Genomic DNA, 15,843 nt, shown 5'->3' with positions numbered 1-15,843 from the left:
ATATATTTACAAAATTTCCTCTCGAAACGTTTTTTTATGCTTGCATAAAAAAAAAAAGACACAAAAGTACCTTCGTAAACACCCTGACACAGTAAAGGGTTAGCAGAACCATAGGGAGAGATGGTTCAGCGTAGGATCAAATCCAGGGATGTTGTCCTTACATGACAGGAGTTGTAGATTGCCGGTCCGCACACACAGACACATTTTAAATTTATCATCTTGGCGAAACTCCTGTATTTGACACCAAGGATAAAGCTCGAGTTTAAAAGGCACAGTGAGTGTTTGCTGCTGTTTTATGTATTGTGTGTACTATCTGTCATTGTAGAATGTCCTCTTCTCCTCTGTCTACCCTTGCCTCTGGCTTTGGTATGCACGAAGCTTAGCTAAAGAGAATTTAACTGCGTTCACCCCAACTGTCGGACAACGTCTCCCTGTCTGCTGGCTCTGTGTGTGGGTGTAAGTGGATGTAGGTGTCTTGAGTTTTTGAGGGACTATCAGGCTTGTGTGTGTGTGTGTGTGTGTGTGTGTTTCCATTAGTCTTATGGCTTATGGCTGTCCTTGGGGAGTTGCACGAAGCTCTCCATCACTCTTGGAACAAGGACTGAGTGGAGACAAAAGGGAAATAGTAGTTCGGTTGGGGGTATAAGAGAGGAAGATGGGATGGGATGATGAGGCCCTCAAAGGATTACCTGTCATGCTGGTTGGGTTTGTTTGAGTTATAGTATGATTTCCCAAATGTTAAATAATACTATTTTTGTATTTTATATTTCTGTTTCAATACCATTACCATGAATGTTTGGGTGGGATCGTGCTATCTAATTTACCAACAGGTAAAAAAGAAAAGTTCACATATTTTATTCTAAAACTGCACGATAATCTGGAGTAGAATGAAAAAGATTACTTGATACATTTTTAAGTCAAATCAAAAGAAATATAACTGGCAAGTCCAGAGATCCTAATTTTTTTACATTTTCAAGCCAAATATGCAGGTTTCCTGTTTTTCTTTTTTTGTCTTATACAATAGTGAAGGAAAAACTGTATCCTTGTCTGGAGAGGTTTTTTTTTTGTTTTGTTTTTTTAACTGGTTCATTAAAATAATCAGCAATCTAAAGACGTTGGGTGGGGCTCTGGACTATTGGGTGACATTTTTCATTATTATCTATATTTAATATATAATTTATATATCTAGCAACACATTGATTATTTTATAATTCAGAATTAATCATGAATGAAAACAATCATTAGTTGCAGTCCTGTACTGGAAGTTAGTTGGTGGTATTAATGCAGAGTATGTAGTAGCAGCAAATGGTGAACAATATACATGCAGAGGTTTAATATTCTTTGTGCAGTATATAGTTCATTTAAAGACAAAGTGAAAAATTGCTGACTGCGGCGCACACATCAAACTGTTGTCATTGTGCATCCATCAATTATCTATATCTATATCCTGTCCAGGTTGTACCCCTCCCAGTCAATCGGAGGGCCTATAGAGAAAGGCAGGCAACCATTCATGCTCACATTCACACTTACGGCCAATTTAGAGTCACAAATTAACCCAACAAGCACGTGTTTGGACTGTGAGAGGAAGCAGGAGCCCTGAAGAAACCCCATGCAGGCACTGATGGAGAGAATGCCAACTCCACACTGAAAAGCCTCAGCCAAGGTTCAAACCCAATACCTTATTGTGTGAGGCTGTCGTTGTAAAGAACATATGATTAGATAAGAGATTTATTTAGAGCAGGTGCAATAAATCACATGGTGTAGTAGTTTACATCCTGATCGTTATTTAGAGATGATTCTTGTTGACAAACGTACAGGGTGATTTACAAATCTACTACCATTAGCCGCTTTACTTTGATACACAACGCATGACTTTTGATACATACAAAACATAAACATTGATTTTTGACCTATTTCAAAAGTAGAATTTTCTCTTAAATGATCATCCTTGAAACGTAATAGTTCAAAAACTTAACGTACAGTTGTGGAATCAGCACTTAGTTGCCACTTATCATAGCTGTCTGAGATTATTGCTACAAGGAAATATAAACATAGAGCGTGTGCGGAACATATTAGATAAGAGGGGTTGTGTGTAGCGGTGACCTCTCTTGGAGGTTAGAGACCTTTGGGAGTCATCTCATTAACCGCATGCTTGTGTGCTTGCCTGCACGCAGACACGGCGCATGGTCTTATTTTACTACAGTACTCAGGAGATGATCTAAGGCTTCTACAATTAATAAGGGTAATGGTTATTGGCTCGAGGCAAGTGATGAGGATATGGGATTTCTGAGTGACCTGAGGTAGACGTGGCACTTTATGGGTTAACATATCCCTTCTGGGAGGAAATATAGCTTTTATGAAAGAGAGGAGAGAGGACCAAGCGCAAGTGTCTGATAGACTTCTTGAATGACTGTCATTTAATCAAGATGTATGATATAAGTTCCTCTCAAGCCAAATACATGTGTTTTCTTTCGTGCAAAGGCGTACCTGCAGCGTCTATTTAAAACTGGCCTACCTGCAGTCTTTGAATGGGGTGAAGCTGACTTTCATGTTAATGAGGCAAATGATAGTTTCTGCTAAAAGGTATCTAGCATTACCCTTTTTAGTAAGAAGGCTATACAGCTGTATCACTCTCTCTCTTTTTTATTTAAACCTTTCGTTCGGAAATTTTACACGTGAAGTCAAGCCGGAAATTCAGACAAGGGGAATCTCATGGTGTGTTATGATTTGTGTGGGTGGTGCAGGATGGTGGTAGTTTGTATGGGAGGTACTGTATTGGCTGCGCAGGACTGGTACCTCTGGCCGCATGTGCGCCTGTGATGCTACTGTGCTCTCGTACTCTTTCTCCCAGGTCTCCTGGTTTTGGTGCACTGCAGCCCTGAATTCTCTTAGACTTGCAGCATTGATATTCAGGGCCTGTTCTTGATCCCCATCACTGCTCTCTCTCTCTCTCTTACTCTCTCTACACTCCACCACAGGCCCCTTCACCAAACTAAAACACTACAAAAACTTATTAAGTCAAATTGTGTACAAAGTTATTTAGTCACCACAATAGTCTTTTTTTTTTAGGCCTGACAAATTCTATTCTATTCTATTCTATTCTATTCTATTCTATTCTATTCTATTCTATTCTATTCTATTCTATTCTATTCTATTCTATTCTTGTCATGATGCCCACCTCTGCTTAGGTTATTCATATTTATTAATATATGCATCGTGTTTGCTAGCTGTCAGTAACCTTTCCTGTTATTTCAGTCATACCCACTCCCACCTACCCTGCATTTACCTCCCATTGACCTGATCTCTCCACCCACCTGCACACCGCATTCCCTCACTACTCCTGTGGTATATATATACCATCTATCTTCACGAGGCAGTTGCCAGTTAGTCTTTGTACTGTTGCAATTGTAGCGTTACGACATTCCCCGGATTTTTGCCTGCCTGATCCTTGTGTGCTATGTCTGCCTCCATTGATGGATAAACCCTGTCTGGATTGAGTAAAGAGCCTTTTGTCTGTTACCTGCCTGAGTCTCAAGTCTTGCATTTGAGTCCTTTTTATTCCAGGGGTCTCCAATCTTTTTTTTTAGAGAGCTACTTTGACAAAATGAAAGTGTCCGAGAGCTGCTCATGTTTAGTAACATTTATTTACACACCTGAGCTCCACCCAAACCAGCTGAATAAGCTTCTTTTATATTATATGAACATTAACAAATTTATATTCAAGAAACACATACACATGCAGTAGCTGTCGAGCTACCAGTAACTGGTTGGAGACCCCTATTCTATTCTATTCTATTCTATTCTATTCTATTCTATTCTATTCTATTCTATTCTATTCTATTCTATTCTATTCTATTCTATTCTATTCTATTCTATTCTATTCTTCAAGTCATTTTTGATTTATTCTATTCCTTTCCACCTGTTCTCACCTGCATTGCTGAATCTTCTGTGGCATCCGTGCTCTCCTGGTCATGCTGTCAGGAGTCAAGCTGTTGCTTTGATGAATAATCTACTTTTTATCCAGTTTGATTGATTTGAGGTTGTTTTTTTTGTCTCAGATGAAATCAGCAATATAATCAATTCATTATATATATACAAATTTGCAATAGGTATACATCTATCATTTAACCACTCTAGTCAATCATTTAAAATGTGAGTTTCTTTAAAGTGGCCTTCTGCAGTAAAGGGCCAGTGTAAGACATGGTGTATTAGATCAATGCCATCCAAAGCGTTACAGTTGTTGAGGCTTGCTAAGCACAGCCAGCCTAATAGCTTGACATTAACTATGGCAGAATCTATTCTTTCTTTGAACAGGCACACAGTAGCCCCCTTCTTTTCCTCTTTGTAGCAAACATTATGCTGAACGCTTCATTTTCTTACTCAAAACTTGTCAGATAACAGAAGATGCACTTCTTTGGAACAATTGTGCAACTGCATAGCATGCAGTCAAAACGGAGACCTCTACAATACTGTAGGCATGTCAGTACATATCGTGTATTGTGTCTGCTGTCCCAGCCCAAGCCTGGATGTGCTGATCTCAGCTCTAACATGTATTCAGTGGGAATAACCTGGAGTGGAGCAATGGTGCTGGTGACGCTGGTTCTGTCTTAACATCTGATATATACATAATACATCTGTGACACAACAGGAATGCGTGCGTTACACAGTGAGAGTAGGATGTACAAAATAGGCATGGGTAAAACAAAGAGCAAAAAAACAAAACAAATATCGACAAAGAAGAGATGAGAATGGACAGCAGTTTGTCACAGTGAGGCTCTACCTCCTCTCCTCCTCCCCATCCTGCAAGCTATAGCAGGTTGAGATGTGAGATAGTCACGTGACGGCAACATGACACAAAGCTGTTACCCTCCCCTGTTGTGGCTGGCTTGCTGGATAGCCACATGACTGGTTGGGGCAGAACAGGTGTGTTTGTGGGGATACGGTATGTGTCAGTGGTGGATGAGCCAGTCAGACACACAAATGGCCACAAATGCATTATATCCTGCAGCTATCATGTCCTCTGGGATGAGCTGTATGCATGTTTGTGTTTTGCATGGGAATCCCAATCTGCAGAAGACAAGAGTGAGTCTGACAACGAAGCATGTCCTTGAACGCTAGCCCTCCCTCCTCCTCGGCCTGATTAGCTCATACACTCACTTCCTCTTTACCTCTACGTCTTTCATTCTTGTGTTTTACCTCAACTGCCTTCCAAGTTTTCTCCAGTCACCCTATTATTTCTAACTTCTCCTCTATGCTTCCCTCTCTTGTTCTTTTCACCTTTCTTGCTCTAGTGCTCCTATACCTCGCTGCCTTTTTTTTTTTTTTTTTTTAACTTCATTTTTCCTATTCCCTCTATCCCTTCCTCTCTTTTCTCTTCAGTTCTCCTCCTTCTCCAGTCATTGCTGAAATTAGGTTGCATGCGTGTCTACACTGGACCTCCTGCTCTGCTCTGGGGGCAAAATGTCAACGAGAGTGAGTAAGAAAGAGCCACAAGAAAAGAGAGATGTAGAGAAACAGATTCAGCGTCATATCTTATTCTGTCTTTTTTGTTGGTTTTTTTTGCTTTCCCGTGCCGCCCAATACTTCCATCAATTTACTTTTCCATCTATCTATCCTGATCCCTCCATCCAGGCAGGGAAAAACCTTGTCAAATGAAGAGCAGCCGCTCTGCTCTGCAGCACTGTTCACACATCCACAAACACACACGCGCACGCAGACACACGCCCACCCCTGCTGCCTGCCGACATTGGAACAGGCTGTGCATTGAGACAGCTCCAGCTGAGGCAGTAGCAGTGAGAGTGCAGCTTCGCAAGCCTCCACACACACACGCACACCTACACTCACTCACTCACACATACACATACACATACACATACCGCACACTGCTCCGGTGCTGCATGTGCCGTTGCAATATAATTTTGAGGCGGGAGGATTTTCGTGTCCCGGTGATGGTGGTGATAATCTTTCTGCCATGTAAGTATCCGTTGTTGTAAATGAATGAACAGCTTGTCAGTGTCTGCTGGTTTCGTTAGTTGCTTTTGGTTCTGTTGGCATAAATCACCTGCGTGACGGGGAGGCTGTGAATTATACACATTGTTCCATGTGTGGTGTTTGTGTATGTAGAACATGGATAATACAGTAGCGCTGTATTGATAGCCAACGTGGTTTCGGGGCAGGTGATCTGCAAGAGAGGGACAGGAGCGATACGGGGGCATGTTAGGCGATCTGTTTGATCTGTGCTTCAGTCATCTACATATGCATGATGTACCGTATGCACATGTAGGTAATGCAAATTGTGTCTTTGTTCAACTGACTTTTAGGATAAATCAAATCCCCTTGCCTTTTAATTTCTCTTGATGAAGATGCTTTATTGCACACCTCTTCTCTCAGGCCATCTGTTGGCAGAATGAAGTCTTCAGTCTCTCTTTGCTGTCACACTTACTGACTGCTTCTGACACAGCAGCAGGTTTTGCTGCCGTAGCGGATCATGTGTGTTTGCTGTCTTCACTGCATTAGCCACCTGACTATTTGGCATGGTGACTGAATTAATAGGGAACATTATCGCCTCTCCTCCTTGATCTGTTGCCTGTCAGCTTTTCTCGTCTGGCTGACTGACTCTGTGGCTGATTATAGTCAGTGGACGATGAATCTGTGATTTCATTGGCTGGTTAGTTGAATGTTTTCTTGCTTGTCTGATCAACTGACTGATCACTGCAACTGACTGACAGGGTCGATGGGTTGCTGTCTGTTTCGCTCACTTTAGTTGACAGCCAGTTCGTCAGTGTGTGTGACAAAAAAACAACAACCTGCATTTAGAGAATTGACAGTACAGCTCGGCAGTCAACCAACCAGTCAGCCATTTGCCTCGGCACCAAGTCTTTCATGCATTCATTCAGTCAGCAAGTCAGTCGTTCAGTCGTTCGGCTGTCATAGGAAATTGATTATTCCCCTGTTGGGGCTGGGATGACTGTGTGACCTCAACCATCAGCACCACTGCACCAAGACAGTCAGACAGCTCAGAAGCAGTGTCAGTCCTCTCTTAGCCCAGCTCTCTGTCCTGTTCTGCCGCACTCTTTCTCTCATGTTCTAATTATGCTCTTCTAAAGCACAAAAAAATAAACAGAAGATGAGACAGACAGGGATAAAAGTACACATGAATGTGCGCGCAGATTGAGGCTGTAGGAAAAAAGTCATATTTGGGCAGTGAAAGATATACGTGCTGGTTATCTTGGACTTTGAGTTATCCCTTGAAACTCTATGTTCTTAAACACTCTAAGATTATGAGTTGTTTGTGACAGTATAGGATATCGCTATTGGCATGCAGTGACATATTGTACCAGTCTTTTTAAAGTTAGAAAAAAAGGGAAACACCAAGTGTGCATTTTCCATGAAAAAGCACGCAAAAATACATGTCTTTCATCATGATATAATTGATACAATGATTTAACTATAAATAAGAAGAAACAATGTTTGTGGTAAAACAAACCACCACAGAAAAAAATCCATAGCCTGCTCTGCTCTATCATATCTTATGTAGTCAAGAGCGGCGCACTGCATTCATTTTTGCTGTGTCATCATCACCTCTATGTAGCACAGCGACAAACACAGTGGTAAAGAAGTCATTTTATCTACAAAAACAAAAATCTTAAATAAAGAGTCAAGGAGAGGTACTGTGAGATATATTGTTTAATTTTGCTTTTCTTGTTGATAATAAGTAACTGGAAATGATGCATACTGCTTAGTAAGTTTATGATTTAAAGAAGAGGAGAGGAGGGTGAGAGGGGTGAGTGTAGGATGCAGTCAAGAGTGACAAGGCTGTCGTATGATTTTAAGGCAGTTTACATTCAATTCTTATTTCCAATTAATAGCAGCCAAATTAGAGTTTTGCTAAAGACTACTTCGAGTGCAGTAAAGGCCGAAACAAGAATGAAAGATGTAGAGGTAAAGAATAGGTGAATGCATGAGGGAAAACTGCAATGCACTGAGGTGATCCTCCGTTTCTAGGTATACTGGGTAGTCATACAGTACAGATGTACAGATTGTAAAGCTTGTTGGGAGTTTGAGCCATATGAATACAACTCATAAGACTTGGCTTTAAACATGATGTCACGTGCTTGCTAATATAATCCTTTAGATGTTGTTAATTTCTGCTTTTGTTGATTCTTTTTCCTTTCTTGTTTTCTAAAATGTTAAAACCAGATGCCATATGTACAAAATAAGAGTTGGACCAATTTTTGATTTATTGTACAATGCTAAATGTGCAGTTAATAAACACCAATATAATTTTAAGTTTCAGTGCCAAAATGTATCAGACAAACTTGAATATATTTGATGATAGAATGGACGTGCTCACAGTTTCTGGGAAATATTTTGGATGTTGAGACAGCCTCATGAATTGCGCCTCAAAGTGCAAAAGTTCATAAAGTGGGTTGACAGGCAGGGTGTAAACACTAAGGTAGTCACTTGACTCGTGCTTGGGTGTAATGACTGGGTCCAATGTTTTTCTAAAGTTTTATTCTGGTGAAAAGACTTTGAGTTCCAGTCACCCATTTTATGAATATCTGACAGCAAACAGTGTTTGTGCACCAACACATGAGTGTGATCCAGTGAGACACGATGACTAATACTTTTTGTCTATCTCTATTTCTGACCTGTGGGTCATATTTATGGTTATGTTGCCTCGTGATTGGTTGAGGTGAGGACTTGTTCCACATGACGTAAAGTTCCACGCTTATGAAATTTGGTTTGTTTTCTTGATATGCATGTTTAATCTAATATTTATTTAAATCAATATTAAATTACAGTTTTAATTAGACATTGATCATAAAATTTTATCTGATGAATTATTTAATTGTCTTTGTCTGTTCATTTTATACCGCTATTGTATTTTAAACCTAATCATAGTTAAATAATACACACACGTTATAAAGAAGAGACATTTATTGGCTCTGGTGTTTGACTTTGCAACTTAATCGGTGATGTTAGTGTCAATCTATGCCAATCGAAACTAAGTTGGTCAAATACTGGAAGTTGAACACCTCAAGATAAAAAAATGTTGGTGTTAATTCTTAATTTCATGTCTCTTTAAACTGCAGTAAAAGATGCGATGCAACAAGATGATGCCAGTCAAACTTGAAATGGTGGAAAACAACATGGAAAGACTGATGATCATAGGACATTTTATTAGATTCATTCAGCTGTTTTTATACAGATGAATAGAAGCAATACTAATAATTTTGAGAAATGATTGCAGTCAGCTCAAATAATTGCATTTAGGCGACAATGTAATAAGTGTGACAGGCCTAGGCAAGTTAAACAATGTTTTTGAAGATAGTGTACCTTTTCTATTTGCCAAATTTCCTGTTTTTATGCTCCCACCAAAGTCAGAAAAGTTTAAATCTGCTTGAATTGTTAAATAAAAAGGCAGGGAGAAAAAGTAAAGTGATAAAATCATTAAACGTGATGATATAGTGTCATCAGCCGCTCACTCACTGTGTGAGATACACAATGAAAGTCAAGGGACAGGGTTGAGTTCCAAAACTCAGTTTAATTTGGGTCTGGGTCCAGTTTGGCAAAATACCCCAAGACCACACAACGGTGCTAAGAAATCTTTTACCAAACCTTCTATCTCACCTTATGATTTGTATTGGCCAAGACCTGCATTGAAAACACTAATGTAATCTTATTCGTATTAGGCGCTGGCCATTGCTTTTACTGATTCAAATGACGAACATCACCTTTGGTAGACTATATCAGCTGTAGTTTCTTAATGTTAATACTATATCACTAAAACTTTTGTCCTTTGGTTGATCTGCTTTCTCCCAGCAGCTGACTGTACTGTGACACACATCCCTCTATAACATAATTCTTTGACTTCCAGCAAAGTGTGTTTTTGTAGTTCAACCCTCTTGCTCATTGCACCAAATTAAATACAGACTCCCTTTTAAACTTTTCAAATCAATATTTAGAGCTAATTCACCTTGTCGTGCTGAATCAGGAACTCCATTATTTAGATTGGATAGTTCGAGGAAAATCAGGTATAAAAATTCAGAATGTTATTGGTGTTAGTGTCGTGACAGAAAATAATTTTAATCAACAGTCAAAATTTGATTTCCTCTGCTACTCATTTCATTTCCAGATTGTTGCTATGAAAATGTATTGGGCTAGAATAACTTATGTTAATGTGTATTATTTAGTAGCTACCACTAAAAGCTAGTAAAACTTACTTCTTGAACAACATGAGTTTACAGATTATAGTTATAATAGTTATAAGGTACGGCACATTGGTGCAGTTGTTAGTATTGTCGCCTCACAGCGAAAAGGTTCCAGGTTTGATTTTTCGAAATTGCCCTTAGGTGTGAATGGTCTTTGTTTCCATCTGTCTCTATGTGTTGGCCCTGTGATGGACTGGCGAGCTGTCCAGGGTGTACCCTGCCTTCGCCCAAAGTGAGCTGGGATAGGATCCAGCCACCCGTGACCCTGTTCGTGATAAAGCGAGCATAGAAAATGGATGGATGGATAGTATATCTTACTTTTAGCAAAAAATGCTCATGCATAGCATGTAACTGGCTAACTCTCTAAGTGACGAGATATTCCTAACAATCGTGGATAATATATATTGAGTCCAGTTTATCTAATGTATTGCAACACTGTGTGATAATATGACCATGTGATTTATCTGAAGCCTGAAAATCACGTGTTGCCAATATTATCTTCATGTTATGTGAGACTAGATTGAAAGGACAGTTGTTGCATTCAATTTTCTTAAAATGTTTTCAATGTTTCCTTCACTCCTCTCCTCTCCTCTCCTCTCCTCTCCTCTCCTCTCCTCTCCTCTCCTCTCCTCTCCTCTCCTCTCCTCTCCTCTCCTCTCCTCTCCTCTCCTCTCCTCTCCTCTCTTTAGTCTCCTTCTAGCACACTTAGCCTGTATGTGGTGAATTTAATTAGACCAATAACTCCCTTGTGAATTCTACAGGCTCATCTGGAGCAAAGAGAGGGCCAGAGCAGCCTCTTTTTTCCCCTCTCTGTCTTCCATTGACCTTGCAGTAGGAAGTTATTGTGTGTGTGTGTGTGTGCGCGCGTGTACACGTGTGCGGATGTATAGGAATGTGCACGCAACATGTACCTGCAGTGGATGTGTGTGTGATTTTGCTTAGTACATGAATATAATGGTATGCATAGCTAAAAAGGGTAATTATGAATATTCCACATTCCCACAAAAGTCTGGCTTTGCTGTCTTTCAAAATGTAATCTTGATACTTAATCAAGATAAGCAAACTATGTGTCACGTTGTAATACGCTTTTTCCGTTCTAGTTTGAAACATCTGAAAAATAACAGCGTGCAGCTGAGCTAATTCAGGGGATAAATGGGTTATAGCAGGACTAAAATGGCTACCAGTGGAGCTTTTCTAAGCCTGCTCTTCTGTTCTATTAACAGTTAGATAGATGTGTTCTACTGCATGCATTCTGCAGCCAATATTACACCATTTCAATTCCTCCTTATCTTCCTGTAGACAGCTGAATTCAAAGCTGTCTCTTTCTATTTCTAGTCTATCTTTCTAGGCCTTATGCCTATTGTCCTATTTTCCACTGAAACCTGGAACACCAGTATCAGCCCTTTTCTTCCTGCGCTTGAACTGACGATTATTCTCTTTAAACAATAGGACACATCAATCACCAAATCCAGATGTTTGGTAGGTGTTGTTGTAGATGTTAGTTCTGCATGCTCGATGGTATCATCAGAAAGATTGTCAACAGAAACTGATTCCTCATGCACTTGTCAACCCCTACCCAACATGGGATCCTAGCACACTCCAAATGTCCCCCTGTAGGATGATTCCAGCATTATATAATGAACCACTGACGGGCAAAGACGCCAGCAGGCGCACAGGAGGCGAGCAGGCAAGGGAGAAGTTCAAAGAGAAAAGAGGCAGGCGGACGGGGTCGTTTATTTAAATCCAAGTGGGGAACATGGCAGAAACAAAAACATATGTAGATTAGTTGTAGATAGGCATTAAAAGACAGAAAGAACAAACGGATCATCTGACATTTCTGCCAACTGATCTGATATCATGCAAGAATGATAAAAATGATTTAAAAAAACATACTCTTGCTGATTTAGGAGCTTTCCCTCTAGAATGACTGAACACAAAGCACATCATGCGTGTGTTGTCTGGTTTGTAAAACTAATTCCAGCTACAGTTTGCTTCATACGACTGTTATTCAGATCAGACTAACCCTGCATTAGATTCAAACAATGGAACATTTGGCAATATTGAACTTGGAATTTTAAGGATTAACAGCTTAATTCACTTGCTTCCCAACCCATCTGAGACCAATGTTAGTGCTGTACTGACTACTACAAGTTAAAGTTGTGTAATGTTAAATAAAAATGCCAACTGGTTGTAGATAGTCAAGGACAGCACAGTGTTTTTACAGATTTAGGAGAAGATAAAGGGGTTAGAACTCAAGTAGTAGTATCTTCACCTTGTTATCACATGTGGGCTTCCCACATCAGACTTATCCTCAAGCACGCACTCCAGCTGTTCATGTGTGTTTGACAGCTGAAAAGATTTGTCGGTGCCTTTCAGAGGGTGAAATTGTAACTGACAAGCAGTGTTCTCAGCACAGGTACCTTGATCAATTCTATTCTATTCTATTCTATTCTATTCTATTCTATTCTATTCTATTCTATTCTATTCTATTCTATTCTATTCTTGAAGTGACACTGCTGTTGAGAGCCTTCCTGCTTACCTCAGATGATTTTTGACCATGTCTGTCCATTTAGCTGCACAGGATTGACCCATGTAAGAAGCTGTCTCACACTTGGTTTCCATTAGAAAAAGGCTTGCAGGTCAGGATTCTTTCGCCCTGGAAATACATAGCAGAAGAAAGCGGTTAAACTCAATTAGTTTTTAACAACTGGGTTTTGTTACTGAACAATTAGTGCACATATACCGCAGATGTGACAAATTAATTTGAAACTTTACACATCAGGCTGTTTTACTGAACGTAGCCTGAGACCACAAGTTAATCTTGCTGTCAGTCTAATGTAAGACCGTGCAGATTTACTTTTCTGTGAGATTTACAGAGGAGAAGGCATTGCTGAAGTTATTCTCTCTCCTTCAATCAATACACACTGTAGGTAACCTCTTCTGTTTTTTCATCTGCGCATGACAGTAGCAGTGGTAAAACACGTTCCAATAAACTATTGTGCACATATGATGCTTAGCTTAAGTGGCATCAGTGATCAAGAAATATAAAAATTCCGACCCTATCTATGCACATGCTCATATTAGTGGTCTCAGCCTCAGGTAATAACCAGAACTTTGACATTCACAGTCTCGGCCTAATGTCACACAAGCTTTGGAGCATTCAACGACAAAAATTATGATCACTCAGTTTGCTTTTCAGAACCTTTCCTGGTTGGAAACCTTACTGAGCAAGTGTAAGACTCAATGCCATCCCTATCATGTGGGCCATATTACATGTGGACTGCACGGTGTGTCATACACACGGTATGTGTGTGGATTAGTAAAATCCCAATGCGCAGATTTGTCATCTACTTGTTTGATGCATTATTCGTCTAAGGTTCAAGTGGGTTATGATAGCTGGATGTATCCATGAGGCTTAAAGGGTGTGAAAGTTGTTATCTGTTTAAAGGCTAAAATTAAAAACATCAACCGAACTACATTTTCCTGTTTTCTTTCCATCATTGTGCATTTCAGTCTACATGGCGTTGTGGTATTTTGTAGGAATGCCCACAAAGGCTGTTTGATAATATAATAATGTACCTCAGATGTGAGTAAGGCAGTTTAAGTTAACCTGTAATTAATAAGCAAGACTTAGAGTCTACAGCCACACTGGCAAATCTTTGAGGCTGTACCTAGGTACAGCAATGCTTGGAGCTAATCACTAACATCAGCAGGTGAACATGCTCTTAATGATAATGCTAACGAGCTGCTGTTTAGCATTGTTAAGTATCTTAGTTTTGCACGTCAGCATGCCAACGTTTGCTAATTTGCACTATTAATATTAGCATATTGTGGTTGTTGCCAGTATTTGGTTATAAACTAGTTGTTTGAACAGTTATACATTTTGACTCCATGGTGGAGCAGGAGGAAAAGTCAGGGGACCACAAGATTGCCTGGCTACTTTTTTTGCAAGTCCATTGGATAAATGTTTAGCTGTGTTATTTCACAATTAATCTTTGGGCATCTTCACAGCAATCCATCCATCAAATAGTTGCTGGGATATTTGAGTCTACACTAAAATTAGGGACTTGCCAAATGACGCCACCATCCCTAAAGCCATATTGTTTCATAGACTGTATATAAAGATGGACATGGCATGCGATGACGTTGGTTTGCATTGGAGACAAATTGAAGCCCATAGAACTGCTTAATGGTTGACACCGTCAGGACTTTTTAAATACGAGAAAAAGGATAAAGCTAGGGTAGTGACACTTAAACCTGATTGGACCTGATTTTAGTGCATCATTTCTGTGTTAGCTTCCAGGCAACATGCACTGCACACATTTCACTCAATGTAAGAATTGCACATTAGACCTGTAAAGTGCATTAAGATTAGAAACCATCGAGAAAATAAACATTTACTTACCAAAAAGACCCTGAATTTTGGTATCCCTTGAGGCTCTGTTAATATAATTAACCCAAGAACAAGCCATTATTAAAGTGGACTAAAATCTGATTAAACTAGCTCCCAAACTCTGTGGAAACTGTGTTGTCTACTCCACTGACGAAGGATGACAAAGTTATTATGTCACAATTTAATTAAAACATTGTGCATGTGACAGGAGTTCACCGGTGAATGACCCTCCTGGCGTGCCTTGCCCAAATGGACTGTCAGTCATTTCAGATCAGGCATGTCAATCAAGCCAGTAATGCCCCTAAACATACTTCTCTTGAGGGCCTAACATCTACTTAATTAGTAAATTATTTTCAAAATCACCTCCCACACACTGATCAGAAGGAGTGAAGAAGTTAATGACATCATAATTGCTTGTGGAAATAAATCTCCTCAGCATCTTGTCCTTACAGGACCATCTTTTTTAATTAGTCAAAAGACTTTCTGATTAGACAACAGAATATTAGTCGTGGCTTTGTTTAAAACATTTTTTTCCCCCCCGATCTTAAAATTGACCACGGTTCCTCTCCTCTGAGTTTGCGCACATAATGACTGACAACTACATGCCATGCTTGAGGTGAATCAGGCTGAGTCTAGTTTGATATGAAAATTAATCAGCAGATATAAAAACTGCTCCTGATTTACAGGATGATCTTGTACAAAGGCAAAACCACAGCTTGTTAAAGCACCAGCATCTTCAACATTGTTATGCTAACACTATACCACCATTTATTATTACATCATTATGTTCTGACAGCATTTGGATTATCTAGAAATTTACAATTACAATCATATATATTCTAAAGTCTTTTTTCATCCCTCATTTGTTTATTACATCGTAATATGCCTGGCAATAAACTGCCAGCATTGATTTGGTTACAGTTGTTAATGTGCATCCACATTGCTGCTCCAGGAAAGTCTACCCTCTACATTTCCATATCTCCCCATACCGCATACTGACAGTGTTGCTTACGTAGTATAATGTCATTTGCTTGCTAAGTACACAACAAGGTATTCAAATGAGCACGAATTCAGCAGAACTCCTTAGAACAGGAACAAGGACAGAACAAAAAAAAGGCAGTTACTTGTGACAAGCGATTAAAGAATGAAGAAAGATTTAATGAAAAAGTTGTTCCACTGAAAAAAAGACAGTGACAGTAAATAGGCAGTGTGAAAAGAGTAGAAAAGCATGGACAA

General features: G+C 39.6%; 1 protein-coding gene across 11 annotated transcripts in view; it reads left to right on the top strand.

Annotated features, from left to right (window-relative positions):
* The window catches only part of atp2b2 (ATPase plasma membrane Ca2+ transporting 2), a 128,070-nt gene that overhangs the window by 33,795 nt on the left and 78,432 nt on the right, over window positions 1-15,843 (top strand). For 5 of the 11 annotated variants that reach the window (XM_069690888.1, XM_069690895.1, XM_069690894.1 and 2 more), the window contains exon 1: window positions 5,788-5,973. The exons of 2 other annotated variants lie outside the window; for them this stretch is intronic. The gene's annotated coding sequence lies outside the window, so the exon portion shown is untranslated. Of the gene's footprint in view, window positions 1-5,785; window positions 5,974-15,843 lie in introns of those variants that run through there. 4 more of the 11 variants (XM_069690896.1, XM_069690892.1, XM_069690893.1 and 1 more) reach the window with 2 other exon arrangements.

This window comes from Brachyistius frenatus, unplaced genomic scaffold, assembly GCF_029030835.1.
Source record: "Brachyistius frenatus isolate BFR_SWC_R1_liver_20210118 unplaced genomic scaffold, ASM2903083v1 Contig_10, whole genome shotgun sequence".
Taxonomy (NCBI): Eukaryota; Metazoa; Chordata; class Actinopteri; family Embiotocidae; genus Brachyistius; species Brachyistius frenatus.
The sequence above is the reverse complement of the archived record's forward strand: the minus strand, read 5'-3'. Positions and strand labels throughout refer to the sequence as shown.